The 15,010-nt window shown below is 46.3% G+C and overlaps 1 protein-coding gene across 1 annotated transcript in view; it reads left to right on the top strand.

Annotated features, from left to right (window-relative positions):
* Positions 1-14,441: 14,441 nt before the first annotated feature.
* Positions 14,442-15,010, top strand: part of ELOVL5 (ELOVL fatty acid elongase 5) — a 70,096-nt gene continuing 69,527 nt past the window's right edge. Inside the window, exon 1 of the mRNA XM_030870455.3 lies at positions 14,442-14,723. The gene's annotated coding sequence lies outside the window, so the exon portion shown is untranslated. The remainder of the gene's footprint in view (positions 14,724-15,010) is intronic.

The following is a 15,010-nucleotide window of genomic DNA, read 5'->3' as shown; positions in this document are numbered from 1 at the left end:
ACACTGGTATACAAGTATCTGTCTGAGTCCCCATTTTCAGTTCTTTGGGCATATCCCAGAATTAGTGAAACTAATTCTAAAAATATTTTTTACTTAAACTAATATATCGAAAATATTACAATTTCAACATGTAATCAGTAGGAAAAAATGAGATACTTTACCTTATTTTTACATTATTTTTTTGTATGGGGTTTTCAAAATCCAGCGTATTTCTTCTCAATTCAGATGATAAATTTTCAACAAAAAATTGATCTCTGTTTAGATTTCATAAAATATATATGTGAAAAAGTAGATTCACATGCCCACATTGTTCCAAATATACTTTAGAATATGTAAATTAATTAAAATTAAATAGAATTTAAAATTCAGTTCCTTAGTCACATTTCAAGTGCTAAATACCCGCGTGTGGCCAGTGGCTCCCATACTGAAGAGGGCAGGTCTAACCAACTGAGTAGAAACGCCTCTTTTTGGTGCTGTACAATCCACTCCATCCTCCCTTACTCAGCCTGCCTCCCACTATTTCCCAACAACCGATCCTGGTCATTAACTCGAGAAATATTTATTGAGCCCTGACAATGTGCTAACCACTGGATATAACGGGAAACACATCTATGCATGGAGCCCCAAACCAGGTGGGGCCAGCAGACATTAAAAACAAGTGATTGCATAAATACATATACATATACATATATATATACACACACACACATATTTATAGTTATAAACCTCATGGAAAAAAAGGGTGTGATGACAGGACAAGCAGATGTCAAACAGAATCACATGAATAACAATATCTTAAAATTTTTGATAAGTACCTGGAGAAAAAAAAGATCTGATGGGAGTTATAATAGTGGGCTTTATGTAGAAGAGAAGCTTCTCAGAGGAAGCAACTTGAAGCTGAGAAGGAAGGACAGATGAGCTGGGGAACGGGTATAAAAGAGGGACAGGGTAGTAAAGTGACAGGCAGAGGGTCAGCACGTGTGAAAGGCCTGGGGTGAGAAAAAGTTTCGTCTCTGAGAAACAGAGATGAGTAGAATGGTGCAAGTGTAGACAGCCGGGCCCCCAATGGGTACATAAGCAGGACTCAGTGTAGACAGTGGGGAGGCTGGGCAGGTAAGCAGGACCCAGTTTATGCAGGTTTTTATATCATAGTAAGGATTTGGGATTTTGTACCAAATGCAACAGGAAAGCTATTAAAGAACAGTTAAGAATGTTGGGCTGGCATTTCTTTTAAAGGCCACTCTGACTGGTGAAGAAAAGTCCTGACTCTGCAGCTTGGCTCTTAAAAGGGCCCTTCTTTCCTTCTTCAGCCTTTTGACCTACGCTGCTTGGTCAAAGCTGAACCATAATTCTTAGCTTGTATTTATCTACTGTCATTGTATGTACTGCCTTCCTTCACTGTTATTCATACACTCAGGTCACTAATGCACCTCACCCTAACTGTAATCTTTTCCAGCAGGTGGAAAAGCTTCTCACCCATCTTTGTGTGTCCACAGCCTGGAGTATGGAGCAGACAGACCCAGTCAATCTGTTAAATTGGATTGAGGTCAAAGTCTAATCATAGTTTGCTACTTTCTCCTTCCAAAAAGCATTCTGTGACCTAATTAACTCTTTGATCCAACTTTTCTGTACTCTGCTTGCCACAAAGAATGAAGTCCCTGAACAAGACCTGGGCAGCCCTCCAGCATCCCGGCAGGCAATACTTAATTACAAAAAGGGGTTTTGTTTCAGGTCAGGCTAGGGTTACAAAAGACATCAGCCCATATGTGACCTAGCATTTCAGAGCTTCAAGGAACTCTCCTTCTACCCTTCAAAGTTCTGGCATGAAAACTATGTACTTGACAGAGTTCTCAAGAAATACAAACCCATCTCCAAGAAGTGCTTGCACACTGGGCTAGATGCACCGTCCTTAGCTAAGGGTGCCAAAAGCATTAGATTCCTTTCTACCTTCCATTTATTGTGGATTCCATGATCCGGGGGTAAGAAGTGTGGAAAGGGCCCAAACTCTGCGATACACAAACTGTGATCTTGGCCAGATTAATCTCTGAACCTGTTTTGACATCTAAAACAGGTGATAATACCTATTACTACAGACTGGTTAGGGGGACTAGGTGAGAAGTGAAAATATCTAGCAGCAGTTTGCAGTCAAACTGTTTTCTGTGCCTTACGGTTTGGGGAGGGGGCAGAAGGGAGGGGGAGGAAGAAGGGAGTGACCTCTGCCACCAACAGAAAAGCCACTAGGTTTCCTCTTAATCCTTCCTGATGAATAAGACATTATGGTAGATAGCTCGGAAGAAAAAACAAAAGCCCATTTATGAAACATAGTAGGACAGATATTTTCAATATCACACAATTTTTGAAGATACAAAGAGTAAATATAATTTTACCTCTACAGAAGCAGCCTTTGGTTTTATCCCCACCCTCGGCAGCCTGGACAAGCATTAACAAAGTCTACCACTGCGGGGTAATTCCCGGATTATAAAAGATGACTGCGAGAGATGAGTAAGGACTTCAGGCTTCTCTCCACAGCCCTTCCCTAGCATCGCACTTGGGCTGAGCTGTCCAGAGCCACATTTTCCTGCTGCTTCATCTTCCCCTTTTCTCCTGCCCCACCCAGTTCCACCCAGGGCGCGGCTCGGGACCGGGAGCTTCCTACGCGCCAATCTGGATGCTCTGGGCTCTAGGTCCGAGGGGAGTGGGACCACTGCAGTCAAGACCACTTTCCATTCTTCCCGACCACCCTCAGATCCCAGGACTCCTCCGTCCGGCCCGCACAGCTCTCCGACCCCTCGCCCGGCGTCTCCCCACCCTCACCCAAGTGCACGCCGGGTCAGCGCGAGACCGAGGCAGGTCACTGCCCGGGACTGACCCAGGCCGGGCCCGAGCTCGGGGCCGGGAAGGGATGAGCTTGTGCCCGGCGCGGCCCCGCCCCATCGCCAGATGCGGAGCTGTGGGTGCGCGGTGATTGGCGGGCACGGCCGCTGGATGAATGGGGTGACCGCAGCGGGGGAGCGGGGCGGGGCCGCGGAGGGCGCAGGGTGGTGGAGCGCGGCCGGGCGCGGGGCCGGAGTGGCACCGCCCTGCGCCGCAGGCGGTTAACGGTCCCCACGCCCTGAGAGTGGAGGAGGGGTCCGGGGGGCGGGCTGTGGTCCCAGGGCCCGGCGTGGCTGTAGGGCCCGGAAGTGATGGGGGCCCCGGAGGTGTTGAGGTCCAGACTCGGGCGCGGGAGGTTGGAGTGGGGGAGGAAAAGCCGCGCCCGCCCCTCCGGCCGGCGCAAAGGGCGTCCCCACCCCATGAGGATCCCTCCTGGGCTCTCGGAGCCTGTTGGTGCAAAGATGGCCCGGAGCTCTTCGGAGGACGAGCTATGACAGGAATCCATGTCCGGACACGCAGCTTTTTTCCATCCCTCGACCAGCACCCTTTTTTGACTTCGCATTTTACATTGGGTCATCCAGCAAATATCTGTTGAGCGCATACTTTATGCCTGGCACACCCCAGTGAACAAGGCGGACTTGTTTCTGCCATCACGAAGTCTAAAGCCTAATTGGGAAGGTAGGGATAAAAATAGCAAGCGAAACAGTCGCAGATTGTGTCAAGTGCTGTGAATTGAGCGTAAACTAGTGGCTGAGGGAAAGGAGGTGAGGAACTGATTTTAGCCGGGGTAATAGGGGAGACCTATCTGAAAAGGTGACTTTTAAGTTGAGACCTGGAAAAGGGGAGGTGGGCAGTTTTAAGTGGAGGGTATAGCCTTTGCAAAGGCCCTGCTGCCTCAAAACCCTTTTCTCATCCTCTCCAATACCTGAATTCCTGGGGCACCTTTTTCTGCACTTCTTAAGGTACATCACTTTTTTACCAAGTATTGTAGTTTTATTATCTCAATTCCTGGCACACACCAGGTCCCCAAAGAACATTCAGGAAATATCAACGTAGCATTAACTGACTTGCAGATACCCGGCTAGGTGCCCAGGTAAATTTAAGAAGTGAATAGACTATTCATGAATGTTGCCTGAATATTCATTTTGTCTTTTTTGTGCTTCTCCTATACACTCACTGTAGCACCCTTTATCCCTAGTCTTTGGGAATTTTTCTTAATTTATTTAACCAGAACGCAACTTCCCAGGTTTTCACACTTTCAGAGCTTAGTGACTTCTTTTTAAAAATTATTTATTTTTGGCTGCGTTGGGTCTTCGTTGCTGTGCGCGGGGTTTTTCTCTAGTTGCGGCTAGCGAGAGCTACTCTTCATTGCCGTGCACGGGCTTCTCATCGCGGTGGCTTCTCTTGTTGTGGAGCACAGGCTCTAGAGCACAGGCTCAGTAGTTGTGGCGCACGGGCTTAGTTGCTCCGCGGCATGTGGGATCTTCCTGGACCAGGGCTCAAACCCATGTCTCCTGCATTGGCTGGCAGATTCTTAACCACTGTGCCACCAGGGAAGATCCTTTTTCTTATATAAATTTATTTTATTTTTTGGCTGCATTGGGCCTTCGCTGCTGTGCGCAGGCTTTTCTCTGGTTGCAGAGAGCAGGGGCCACTCTTCCTTGCAGTGCGTGGGCTTCTCATTGCGGTGGCTTCTCTTGTTGCGGAGCACGGGCTCCAGGTGCGTGGGCTTCAGTAGTTGTGGCACGCGGGCTCTAGAGCGCAGGCGTAGTAGTTGTGGCGCACGGGCTTAGTTGCTCCGCGGCATGTGAGATCTTCCTGGACCAGGGCTCGAACCCGTGTCCCCTGCATTGGCAGGCGGATTGTTAACCACTGTGCCACCAGGGAAGTCCGCCACAACATTTTTAACTCAAAGCTTCTGTAGGTGAGGAATCGGGGCATCACTTACTTAGGTGGGTTCTCTGCTCCAGGGTTTCTCATGGACTACAGTCAAGATGCCCACTGGGCCTGTAGTCATTTCAAGGCTGCACTGGGTAAGGATCCACTTTGTTGGCAGGATTCTGTTCCTTGTAGGCTGTCATATTGAGGACCTCAGTTCCTAGCAGTCTGTTGGCTAGAAGCCACCCTTAGTTTCTTGTTATGTGAGCACCTCCAACATGGCACCTTGCTTCATCAAAGCATGCAAGTCAAGAAGCTATATGGAGAGAGCCAATAAGATAGAAGTCACTTTTTTCTACCTAATCTTGTAAATGTCATTCCATCATTTTTTCCCCATGATTTCTGCCATGTTCTTTCTATCTATTAGGAGCAAGTTACCAGGTCTAATCCATGGACATGAATATCAGGTGCCAGAGATCATTGGTGGCACTTTCAGAAGCTGCCTAGCATTATTAAAGAACATTAAACTGCTGAAATAAACTTGGGGCTCCAAAAACCTTTCATGCATATCCTGAAACAGCCTACTATGTTTTATTTGCTGTCCTTATCATGAAGAAAGTAAATGGTCTTTGAAAATCTGATTCAATAAACATTCATTGAATGCCTACTACGTATCTGGTATAGCATAATGCTAGAGGAACAAAGATAAATGACACATCTTCCAGCCTTGAGTTGGGTTAGAGAAGTAAAAGCAAATAATTACAACATTAATATCACAAGAGATAAAACAAAGGCCTGTACAGAGTGCTCTGGTTACAGGGAGAATAGGAAAGAAACATTCTGTTCTAGGTTACATTCAGAAAGTAAAAAGGGTGGGAGGAGGTGGAGAGAAAAATGAAAAGACAACATATAAATTAAGACTATGTAGAGGGCTTCCCTGGTGGCACAGTGGTTGAGAATCTGCCTGCTAATGCAGGGGACACGGGTTCGAGCCCTGGTCTAGGAGGATCCGACACGCCGCAGAGCAAATAGGCCCGTGAGCCACAACTCCTGAGCCTGCGTGTCTGGAGCCTGTGCTCTGCAACAAGAGAGGCCGCGATAGAGGCCCGCGCACATGATGAAGAGTGGCCCCCACTTGCCACAACTAAAGCCCTCGCCCAGAAACAAAGATGCAACACAGCAAAAATAAATAAATTAATAAACTCCTACCCCCAACATCTTCTAAAAAAACAAAAAAAGACTGGGGGCTTCCCTGGTGGCGCAGTGGTTGAGAGTCCACCTGCCGATGCAGGGGACATGGGTTCGTGCCCCGGTCCGGGAAGATCCCACATGCCGCAGAGCGGCTGGGCCCGTGAGCCGTGGCCGCTGAGTCTGCGCATCCGGAGCCTGTGCTCCGCAACGTGAGAGGCCACAACAGTGAGAGGCCCGCGTACCGCAAAAACCAAACAAAAAACAACAACAACAAAAAAAAAAGACTATGTAGAAGTTAATCTTCCTGATTAGCAAAATGCACAAGTAATAACATATTATTGTACTTTTAACTTGCTAGACTTTAAACAATTTTATGTGTATAGGGTATCTGACAGTTTTTTTTTAAATTGATTTATTTATATTTGTTTCTGGCTGTGTTGGGTCTTCGTTTCTGTGCAAGGGCTTTCTCCAGTTGCGGTGAGCGGGGGCCACTCTTCATCGCTATGCACGGGCCTCTCACTGTCGTGGCCTCTCTTGTTGTGGAGCACAGGCTCCAGACACGCAGGCTCAGTAGTTGTGGCTCACGGGCTTAGTTGCTCCGCGGCATGTGGGATCTTCCCAGACCAGGGCTCGAACCCGTGTCCCCTGCATTGGCTGGCAGATTCTTAACCACTGCGCCACCAGGGAAGCCCCAGTTTTTGTTTTTTGTTTCTTTTGTTTTTCTGGCCGCACATGCAGCATGTGGGATCCTAGTTCCTGGATCAGGGATCGAACCCCTGCCCCCTGCAGTGGAAGCGTGGGATATCTGACAGTTTTTTAAGTTGTATACCTGCGTCCATTCTGTTGAAATACATCTGATGGAGGGCAGTGCATTATTTAATCATTCAGATTGGAAGACAATACTATAAAGCTATTAAACCTGAAAGAGAATTGACTGAGTGAACCTGACATCAGGGAATATATGAATTTCAAAAAAAATAAATGTGCTTCACCAACACATGCCAAGCAATAGTTTGCAGAAATAATAGAACTGCAACATACACTTGTAGATTTCACTTGACACTTAAGATGCCATATTTACTCTCAGCAAAAAGGGAATTTGAGATTGTGAAAAGAAATGGCACCGCCAGTTTTTGACATGTAATATAGAATGTCTAATATTGCAGGTGTACAGGGCTTCCCTGGTGGTTCAGTGGTTAAGAATCCGCCTGCCAATGCAAGGGACACGGGTTCGAGCCCTAGTCTGGGAAGATCCCACATGCCGTGGAGCAACTAAGCCCGTGCACCACAACTACTGAGCCTCTGCTCTAGAGCCCATGAGCCACAAGTACTGAAGCCCGTGCACCTCAAGCCCGCGCTCCACAACAAGAGAAGCCACCACAATGAGAGGCCTGCGCACTGCAACAAGAGAAGCCACCGCTCGCCTCGACTGGAGAAAGCCTGCACACAGCAATGAAGACCCAACACAGCCAAACATAAATAAAATAAAATAAATTGCAGGTGTACAAAAGCAAGGCGTTTTATGACACGTTATGCATATAACTAATACATCACATAACCTAGAATAATTAAACCAATTATGGCTAATATTTGGAAAACTTGTTTCATAAATAATAGCATTAGGGCAAAGCATATTCTGTGCTATATCACCAACTCCAAAATCATCCAGAGCACTTATAGAACACACTGCTCGACCAGGACGTAGTCCACACAAGCATGTTCTTAACAACAGAACCATGTCACTACTCTTTGCCAGTTGCACATAGCTTTTAGCCAGAATTTTGGTTATCATCTGCTTTTGTCTACTTCCTAGAATTCTTTAGCTCCTTCGTATGTTATAGAATGAAATATATCAATTGAGAAATTTCTCTTTCTATAACCAGCAAAGTAAAAGACACATTGAGAAGCTCTCCTGATTTAAGATCTTATCTTTGACAAAGCTCAGCCTGTAAAGAGGTTGAGGACTGAGACCTGAATTCAATCTTAATTCTTCACTTACTGGCTTTGCAGCCTTGCGATGTCACTTAACCCTTCTGTGGCTCAATTTTCTCATCTCATTATGGTGCTGAAAGGATAAAAGGAGAGTGTATTGGGAAAGGTTTTAGAAATTTATAAGTAGTAAAAAGAAAAAGAACTGGTGCCAAATTTGACTTATCATCTAAATAAATGTAACAGTCTCTATTTCAAGAGAAAGTGCTTGATATTCAAGATAACTGATGCAGGACTTCCCAGGTGGCGCAGTGGTTAAGAATCCACCTGCCAGTGCAGGGGACATGGGTTCGAGCCCTGGTCCGGGAAGACCCCACATGCCGCGGAGCACTAAGCCCGTGCGCCACAACTACTGAGCCTGTGCTCTAGAGCCCGCGAGCCACAACTACTGAGCCCGCCTGCCACAACTACTGAAGCCCGTGCACCTAGAACCCGTGCTCTGCAACAAGAGAAGCCACTGCAATGAGAAGCCCGAGAACCACAATGAAGAGTAGCACCCACTCAACTAGAGAAAGCCCGCGCGCAGCAACGAAGACCCAACACAGCCAAAAACAAATTAATTAATTTTTAAAAAAGGTAACTGATGCATTTATAGAAGAGTAAGACATCCCGAATTCATACCAATTTAAGACAATGGTATGTCTTTTTCATCGTAACCATAGTTATAGTCTTTCTTCTTTTATAGCACTTTAAAAAGGTTAAGTATTCTCTTGGAGTGTGTTAACTTTTCAGATTTTAACATTTCAGAAAGGTGGCAGGAAAAACTATCATTAATGGGGAACAGAAAAATATTACCCATCGATAGTAATTTTTTAAATTATTATAGTTGTTATTTTCTTTCTCTTAGACTTAATTTTTGGCCAAGGGGTTCCTAGTAAAAGCATATCTTACTGATCTGCATTTCAATTTTCCATTCATTTGTTCATTAATTTATCCATTTAATAAGTACTGACTGAGCTCCTACCAGGTGCCAGGCAATGTTCCAGGTGCTGGGGTTTCAAGTAGTGGTGAACAGAACAGTCTGTGCCCTCAGTGAGTTAACAGGGGGATGAGAATAAACAAAGATTAAAAGTGAGCCTATAGGGACTTCCCTGGTGGTACAGTGGTTAAGACTTCATGCTCCCAAAGCAGGGGGCTTGGGTTTGATCCCTGGTCGGGGAACTAGATCCCGCATGCATGCCGCAACTAAGAGCCCTCGTGCCCCAACTAAAGATCCCGCACGTGGCAACAAAGATCCCACGTGCCACAACTAAGACCCAGAACAGCCAAATAAATAAATAAATAATTTTAAAGTGAATCTCTAGTATGTCTGACAGTGATAAGTGCTAAGGAGAAAAATAAAGCAGAGCAAAAGGAAGGCAAGGAGGGAGATGTTACAAATGTAGATAGTGATCAAGGAGAACTCCCCAAAAGATGACATTTATAGAGATCAGAGTGAAACAAGGGTATAAGCCTTGGAGATTTCTGGGTTAGATTATTCTAGGCATGGGGGAGAGCAAGTGCAAAGGCCCTGAGGCAATTCTAGTGCTTAGTGTGCTCAAGGAATAAGAAGGAGGCCGTTGCAGGTGGAAGACAGAGTAGCTTTAGAAGGTCCAAGAAATGACAAAGGTCTTATATGTTGTTTTAAGGGTTTTGACTTTTACTGAGTTAAGAGTTTGATAGATTGTTTTAAGTGACTTAATCTGGCATTGGTTTTAAGGGGATTGCTCAGGCTGCTGGGTTGTGAATAGACCGTAGGAGGAAAACACAGAAGTAGAGGTCAAGTTGGAGACTATTGCAAAATTCTGGGAGACAGCTGATAGTGACTTAAACCAGTGGCTGTCATAAGGAGGGTGAAAAGTAAACAGATTCTAGATATGTTCTGAGGATGGACTAGGCAGGATTTTGCTGATGCATGAAGATAGGATGTGAAAGAAAGAGGAGTTGAACATAACTCTAAGGTGTTTGCCTTGAGAACACCACAGAGGGAGCAGGTCTGGGGAAAAAATCAAGAGTTCACTTTTTATCCTAAGTTTGAGATGCCTTTTAGACAGACACCCAAGAGGAGGAGTCATTAATAGGCAGTTAAGTATATAAGTCTGGAATTCAGGGGAAAGGTTTGGGCTGGAGAGATACATTTGGGAGTCAGCAGATTGTAGATGGAATCCAAAGCCATAAAAGGGGGATGATAATACACCTAGGAAGTAATATAGATAGAGGGAAGTGAGGACACAGATGCCTTTCATTGCCCAGTTGCTCCCAGATAGAGTACTAAAGACTATAAAAGGAAGTGGAGAAGAAAAGACCAGAGAATCCAGAAATAGGTCAAATTGTTCACTCATTCAGTAGATATTTATGAGCATCCGCTATTTACCAGAGGTTCTGCTAGCCATTGGGAAAACAACATGGTAGACAGGCATGGGCAGTGCCTTTCAGTAGCTCACATCCATTAGGATGAACACTCAAGGACAGGAATAGAGATAAACCTGGTTACATGTTGACCAGCAACAAGGAGGAGTAGCAGCAAAGTAACAAAGGAAGCATGGAACAAACCCCAAGGTCTGAGGAGGAAAGAAAACTGCCTTTTAATCTCTCTCTCTCTCCAGCAAGACAAGCCAGGCCAATGGGAGCCCCTGGCAACAAGATAACAGAAAACACAAATTAGAAAAGAAGAAAAAAGTAAGATCACGGGGAGGAAAAACAAAAGGCAGAGACTGAATAGTGTTACCCTTAGCATAAACTAGCTTATACTTGGTTTATATTTTAATCAACATTCAAAAGTCCAGAGGCAAACATAGGCTTGTATTTTATCTCAAAAGAGAGGTTTCATTGGGTTGTGCAAATACCTCCTAAGCACATGTAGTATTTCATCTTTAAATCAAACAGCACTCATTAGAACAGCATTCTAATGAAACTTTCAATCGTATTTCTTAATTCAACTTCAGATGCTACAACAATAGAACAAATCTCCCAATATTTCTTAATACTGAAGCAACCTTCTGATACAGTTGGAAGTGTATGGTTGGAGGAGACCTGGGGTCACAGAAGGGAGAATGCTGCCAGAATTTTAAAATAAAGAAAGAAAAGCAGGAGGAGAGAGAGGAGAAGAAATAAAATAGTTAACTATTATGTGAAGATAATTCAACAATCACTTCTCAGGGGACTACCATGGATGCTATAGGGCAGGGGTCCCCAACCCCCGGGCCACAGACTGGTACCAGTCTGTGGCCTGTTAGGAACTGGGCCACACAGAAGGAGGTGAGCAGTGGGTGAGCGAGAGAAGCTTCATCTGCATTTACAGCCGCTCCCCATCGCTCGCATTACCGCCTGAGCTCCACTTCCTGTCAGATCAGGAGCGGCATTAGGTTCTCATAGGAGTGCAAATCCTACTGTGAACTGCACACGTGAGGGATCTAGGCTGCGCGCTCCTTATGAGAATCTAACGCCTGATGATCTGAGGTGGAGCTGAGGTGGAGATGCCAGCACTGGGGAGCGGCTGTAAATACAGATTATCATTAGCAGAGAGGTTTGACTGCACAGAGACTACAATAAATCAATTGCTTGCAGACTCATAGCAAAACCCTATCAGTGAGTGGCAAGTGAAAACAAGCTCAGGGCTCCCACTGATTCTGCATCATGGTGAGTTGTATAATTATTTCATTATATATTACAATGTAATAATAATAGAAATAAAGTGCACAATAGATGTAACGTGCTTGAATCATCCCGAAACCATCATGCCCCCACCTCCTACCCTGGTCTGTGGAAAAATTGTCTTCCATGAAACTGGTCCCTGGTGCCAAAAACCTGGGGACCACTGCTATAGGGAAACAAGTAAGAGTTACAGGGCTGTGTACTGCACCTACTTGGGTTCTTTTTTTTTTTTTTTTTTTTTTTTGCGGTACGCGGGCCTCTCACTGTTGTGGCCTCTCCCATTGCTGAGCACAGGCTCCAGAGGTGCAGGCTCAGCGGCCATGGCTCACGGGCCCAGCCGCTCCGCGGCACGTGGGATCTTCCCGGACCGGGGCACGAACCCGTGTCCCCTGCATCGGCAGGCGGACTCTCAACCACTGCGCCACCAGGGAAGCCCCTTGGGTTCATTTTTGACAGGCTGGTTGTAAGGATTGGGATGGCTCCAGCACAGGGTCTAGAACCCAACTGGCCAGGAATTTGATTCTGACACTCAGTAACACACTTTCCTTGAACCCTGGCATGGAATCCTAGGCATTCTCTTGATCTATTTTGAAAAAAAATACCCACAGTTAAGTTGAAGAGTCATTTCTTGCAACTTTATCCATGAATGCGATGGTGTTGCCATATGGAGTAACTCATACTGAAGTCATGGTAGTCAGTTTACACTGCAGGGTTAAGATGAGTTGTCTGGGGGACAGAAATTTCTCCCTAAATCATATATGTATTGGGAACCCTAAGTCTCTGGATGGGTAAAGAATGAGAACATGACCTTACTAACTTAGGTTTGAGAGGAGTCAATAGTCCTGGGACATAACTATCTGACAGAGGGTTGGAGTTCTGGAGCAGAAAATGGAAGCACCAGTGTGATGATGGTGAGGGGGAGTAAGAGCTCAACACACTTATTCAAAACATATTTACTAAGCTCTTATTATATATCAGGGACTGTAGTAAGATCTGGGGATAAATAATGAGCAAAATTCAACATGGTTCTCCCTCCAATGGAGTTTACAATCTAACGCCAGGGCTCTTTAAAGTGAAGGTACAAGCACCCCATGGATTGAACAAGATGGGACAGTCAGGAAACTACAATGCAGAGTGAAAAATGCTCTAATGGAAACCAAGATACACAGACAATAACTAAGGCATATCTGTCAAGGGCATATGAAAAGGCGTCCTTTGTTTTTGTTTTTGTTTTTTTTGCGGTACGCGGGCCCCTCACTGTTGTGGCCTCTCCGGTTGCGGAGCACAGGCTCCGGACGCGCAGGCTCAGCGGCCATGGCTCACAGGCCCAGCCGCTTCGCGGCCTGTGGGATCTTCCCGGACCAGGGCACGAACCCATGTCCCCTGCATCGGCAGGTGGACTCTCAACCACTGCGCCACCAGGGAAGCCCAAAAGGCGTCCTTTGAAGGCTAGGAATAAAATAATAGAAATTTGTGTTTACTTTTCTCTTAAAATACGAAAAATTATTTAATATTTAATGTATGACTTGACAGTTATATAAGTCCATAATTAAAAATAAATACAGATATTTTGGTAGTATGGCCGAAACATTTTGATAGGTGAACACAGCAAAAACAATTGTGTCTGGGTAAAACTGGAGATTTTTGGAATATCAAGTTAAATTTGAAACTTTTAAAACCTGGAAGGATAGAACTTGTTAGGGTGATGAAGAGCTGAACCAGCTCTGGCCTTGAACTTCGGGCAGAAAAGTGAAGAATAAAGGAGATACATTTGCCCAACTCTTCTAGGCCTCTGGCATATGCTTTTCACCCACCCCTCGACAGACAGTTCTTCATTAATCTCCTTATCTTGGTTTCCATCGTAGTGTTTACCATTCTGCATGGTAGTTGTTTCCTGACTATATCATTTCACAGGGGGAGGGGATCCTTGCAGTTTTTTATTTCTAACACCTAGCATAGTATCTGTCAAACTGAAGTCAGTGTTTGTGGAGTTGAATGGCAATCGACTGTTAAAAATCTTTTTATTTGTTTATGTTTACATTATCTCATTTGTATATAGTTTGTACACCTGTATTAAGGCAATGGGCAATTGCCGAGGTCCTGGAACGGCTGGCACATGATAAACATTGTAAATACGTAAATGAATAAACTTGCCTACATTAAACAGTTGACCATGTTGGGTCCGTGGGCACGGGGTAATAGAAATACAGCCAGAGGGCACTGGGAGAAAGGCTTAATTTCTGGGGCTGGATATGGGGAAAGCATAGGATACTAGGATGATGAAGGCCTTAAGTTATCCAAATATCAATGAAAAACAGCAAGGATCTTCCACTTGTGCCCTGAGCACAAAGCACTTTGTCTTATGTGCTTAAACCTGTCTAGCTGAAAAGACGTCACTTACTCCACCACATTTTCTCCTTCTACAAAAAGTCTTGAGGAGAGATGGAGTTGGTAGTGATCACTAAGGGAAAATCAGAATCCCTAAGAAAAATCACGGTAAATCTACCCACCAGGAGTTAAGCTATAGCATCAGTTTTGAGCGCTTTTTTGTTGTTGCCTTATCTTGTTCGCGCCGGTGATCTCCGCAGGCATTTAACCCTATCATCCAAAACCAAGAAGAACTGGCTCCCTTCCAGAACCCGCGAGGAGACTGCACCAGAGTGGGCTTCTGCTGTCCAAACGCGGCCACACAACCTCGCCACGCCTGGCACTAAAAGAATCAGAGTTCAGGGCATCGGGAACTTCACTGGTGCTATTGCGCAGGCTCTGCGTTCCACGCAGGCTTATTAGGAAGAAAGGGGATAAAATTGCCCAGAGACACGTGAACCGGAGGGGACCAACCCAGACCACGGTTCCCCACTGCGTCGGATTCTGGAATTTACAATCACGAAAGTTCTATTGTCTCGCGATTGGCTCCGGAGCCGCATGACATCATAGCGCTTGATTCGGCCTCCCGGCGGCGATTGGCTGGCCGCGCCATTGTGACGTCACGGTCAGCCCACGTTCAGATTGTAGATACCCGGAGCCTTCCTCTTCCCATCCCGGCGGCTGCTGCTGGCCCGGCACTCCCTCCCGCCTCTTCCTGGCTCGGCTGGCCCCGGGCGCTGCCGCCGCCGCCTCGCCACTTCTTGGAGCCGCAGCCACCCTCGGCCTAAGAGGTAAGCGGGCGGCTCCAGGAAACTTCGCCTGGCCGCCGCTCGGCCATGACACCCGCGCCGGCGCGCGGCCGGGACCGAGGGTTGCGACCCACCATTGGGTCCTGAGCCCGGTGCGCACGAGCGACTGCCGGCTCGGCCCGCGCTGCGCCCGCGTGGCAGAGGAGTTCGGCAGCTCCGGGGGCGCTGGCCCGCTCCCGGGCGCGATGGCGGGCGGGGTGAGAGCTGTGCGGGCGTCTCAGGAGTTTACGCGCGATGCTGTCTCACCTGTTCGGCGGTGGAAGCAGTCG

The sequence above is a fragment of the Globicephala melas genome, chromosome 11, assembly GCF_963455315.2.
Source record: "Globicephala melas chromosome 11, mGloMel1.2, whole genome shotgun sequence".
NCBI classification, from domain to species: domain Eukaryota; kingdom Metazoa; phylum Chordata; class Mammalia; order Artiodactyla; family Delphinidae; genus Globicephala; species Globicephala melas.
Note: the sequence above shows the minus strand (reverse complement) of the source record. Positions and strands in the feature narration are given on the sequence as shown.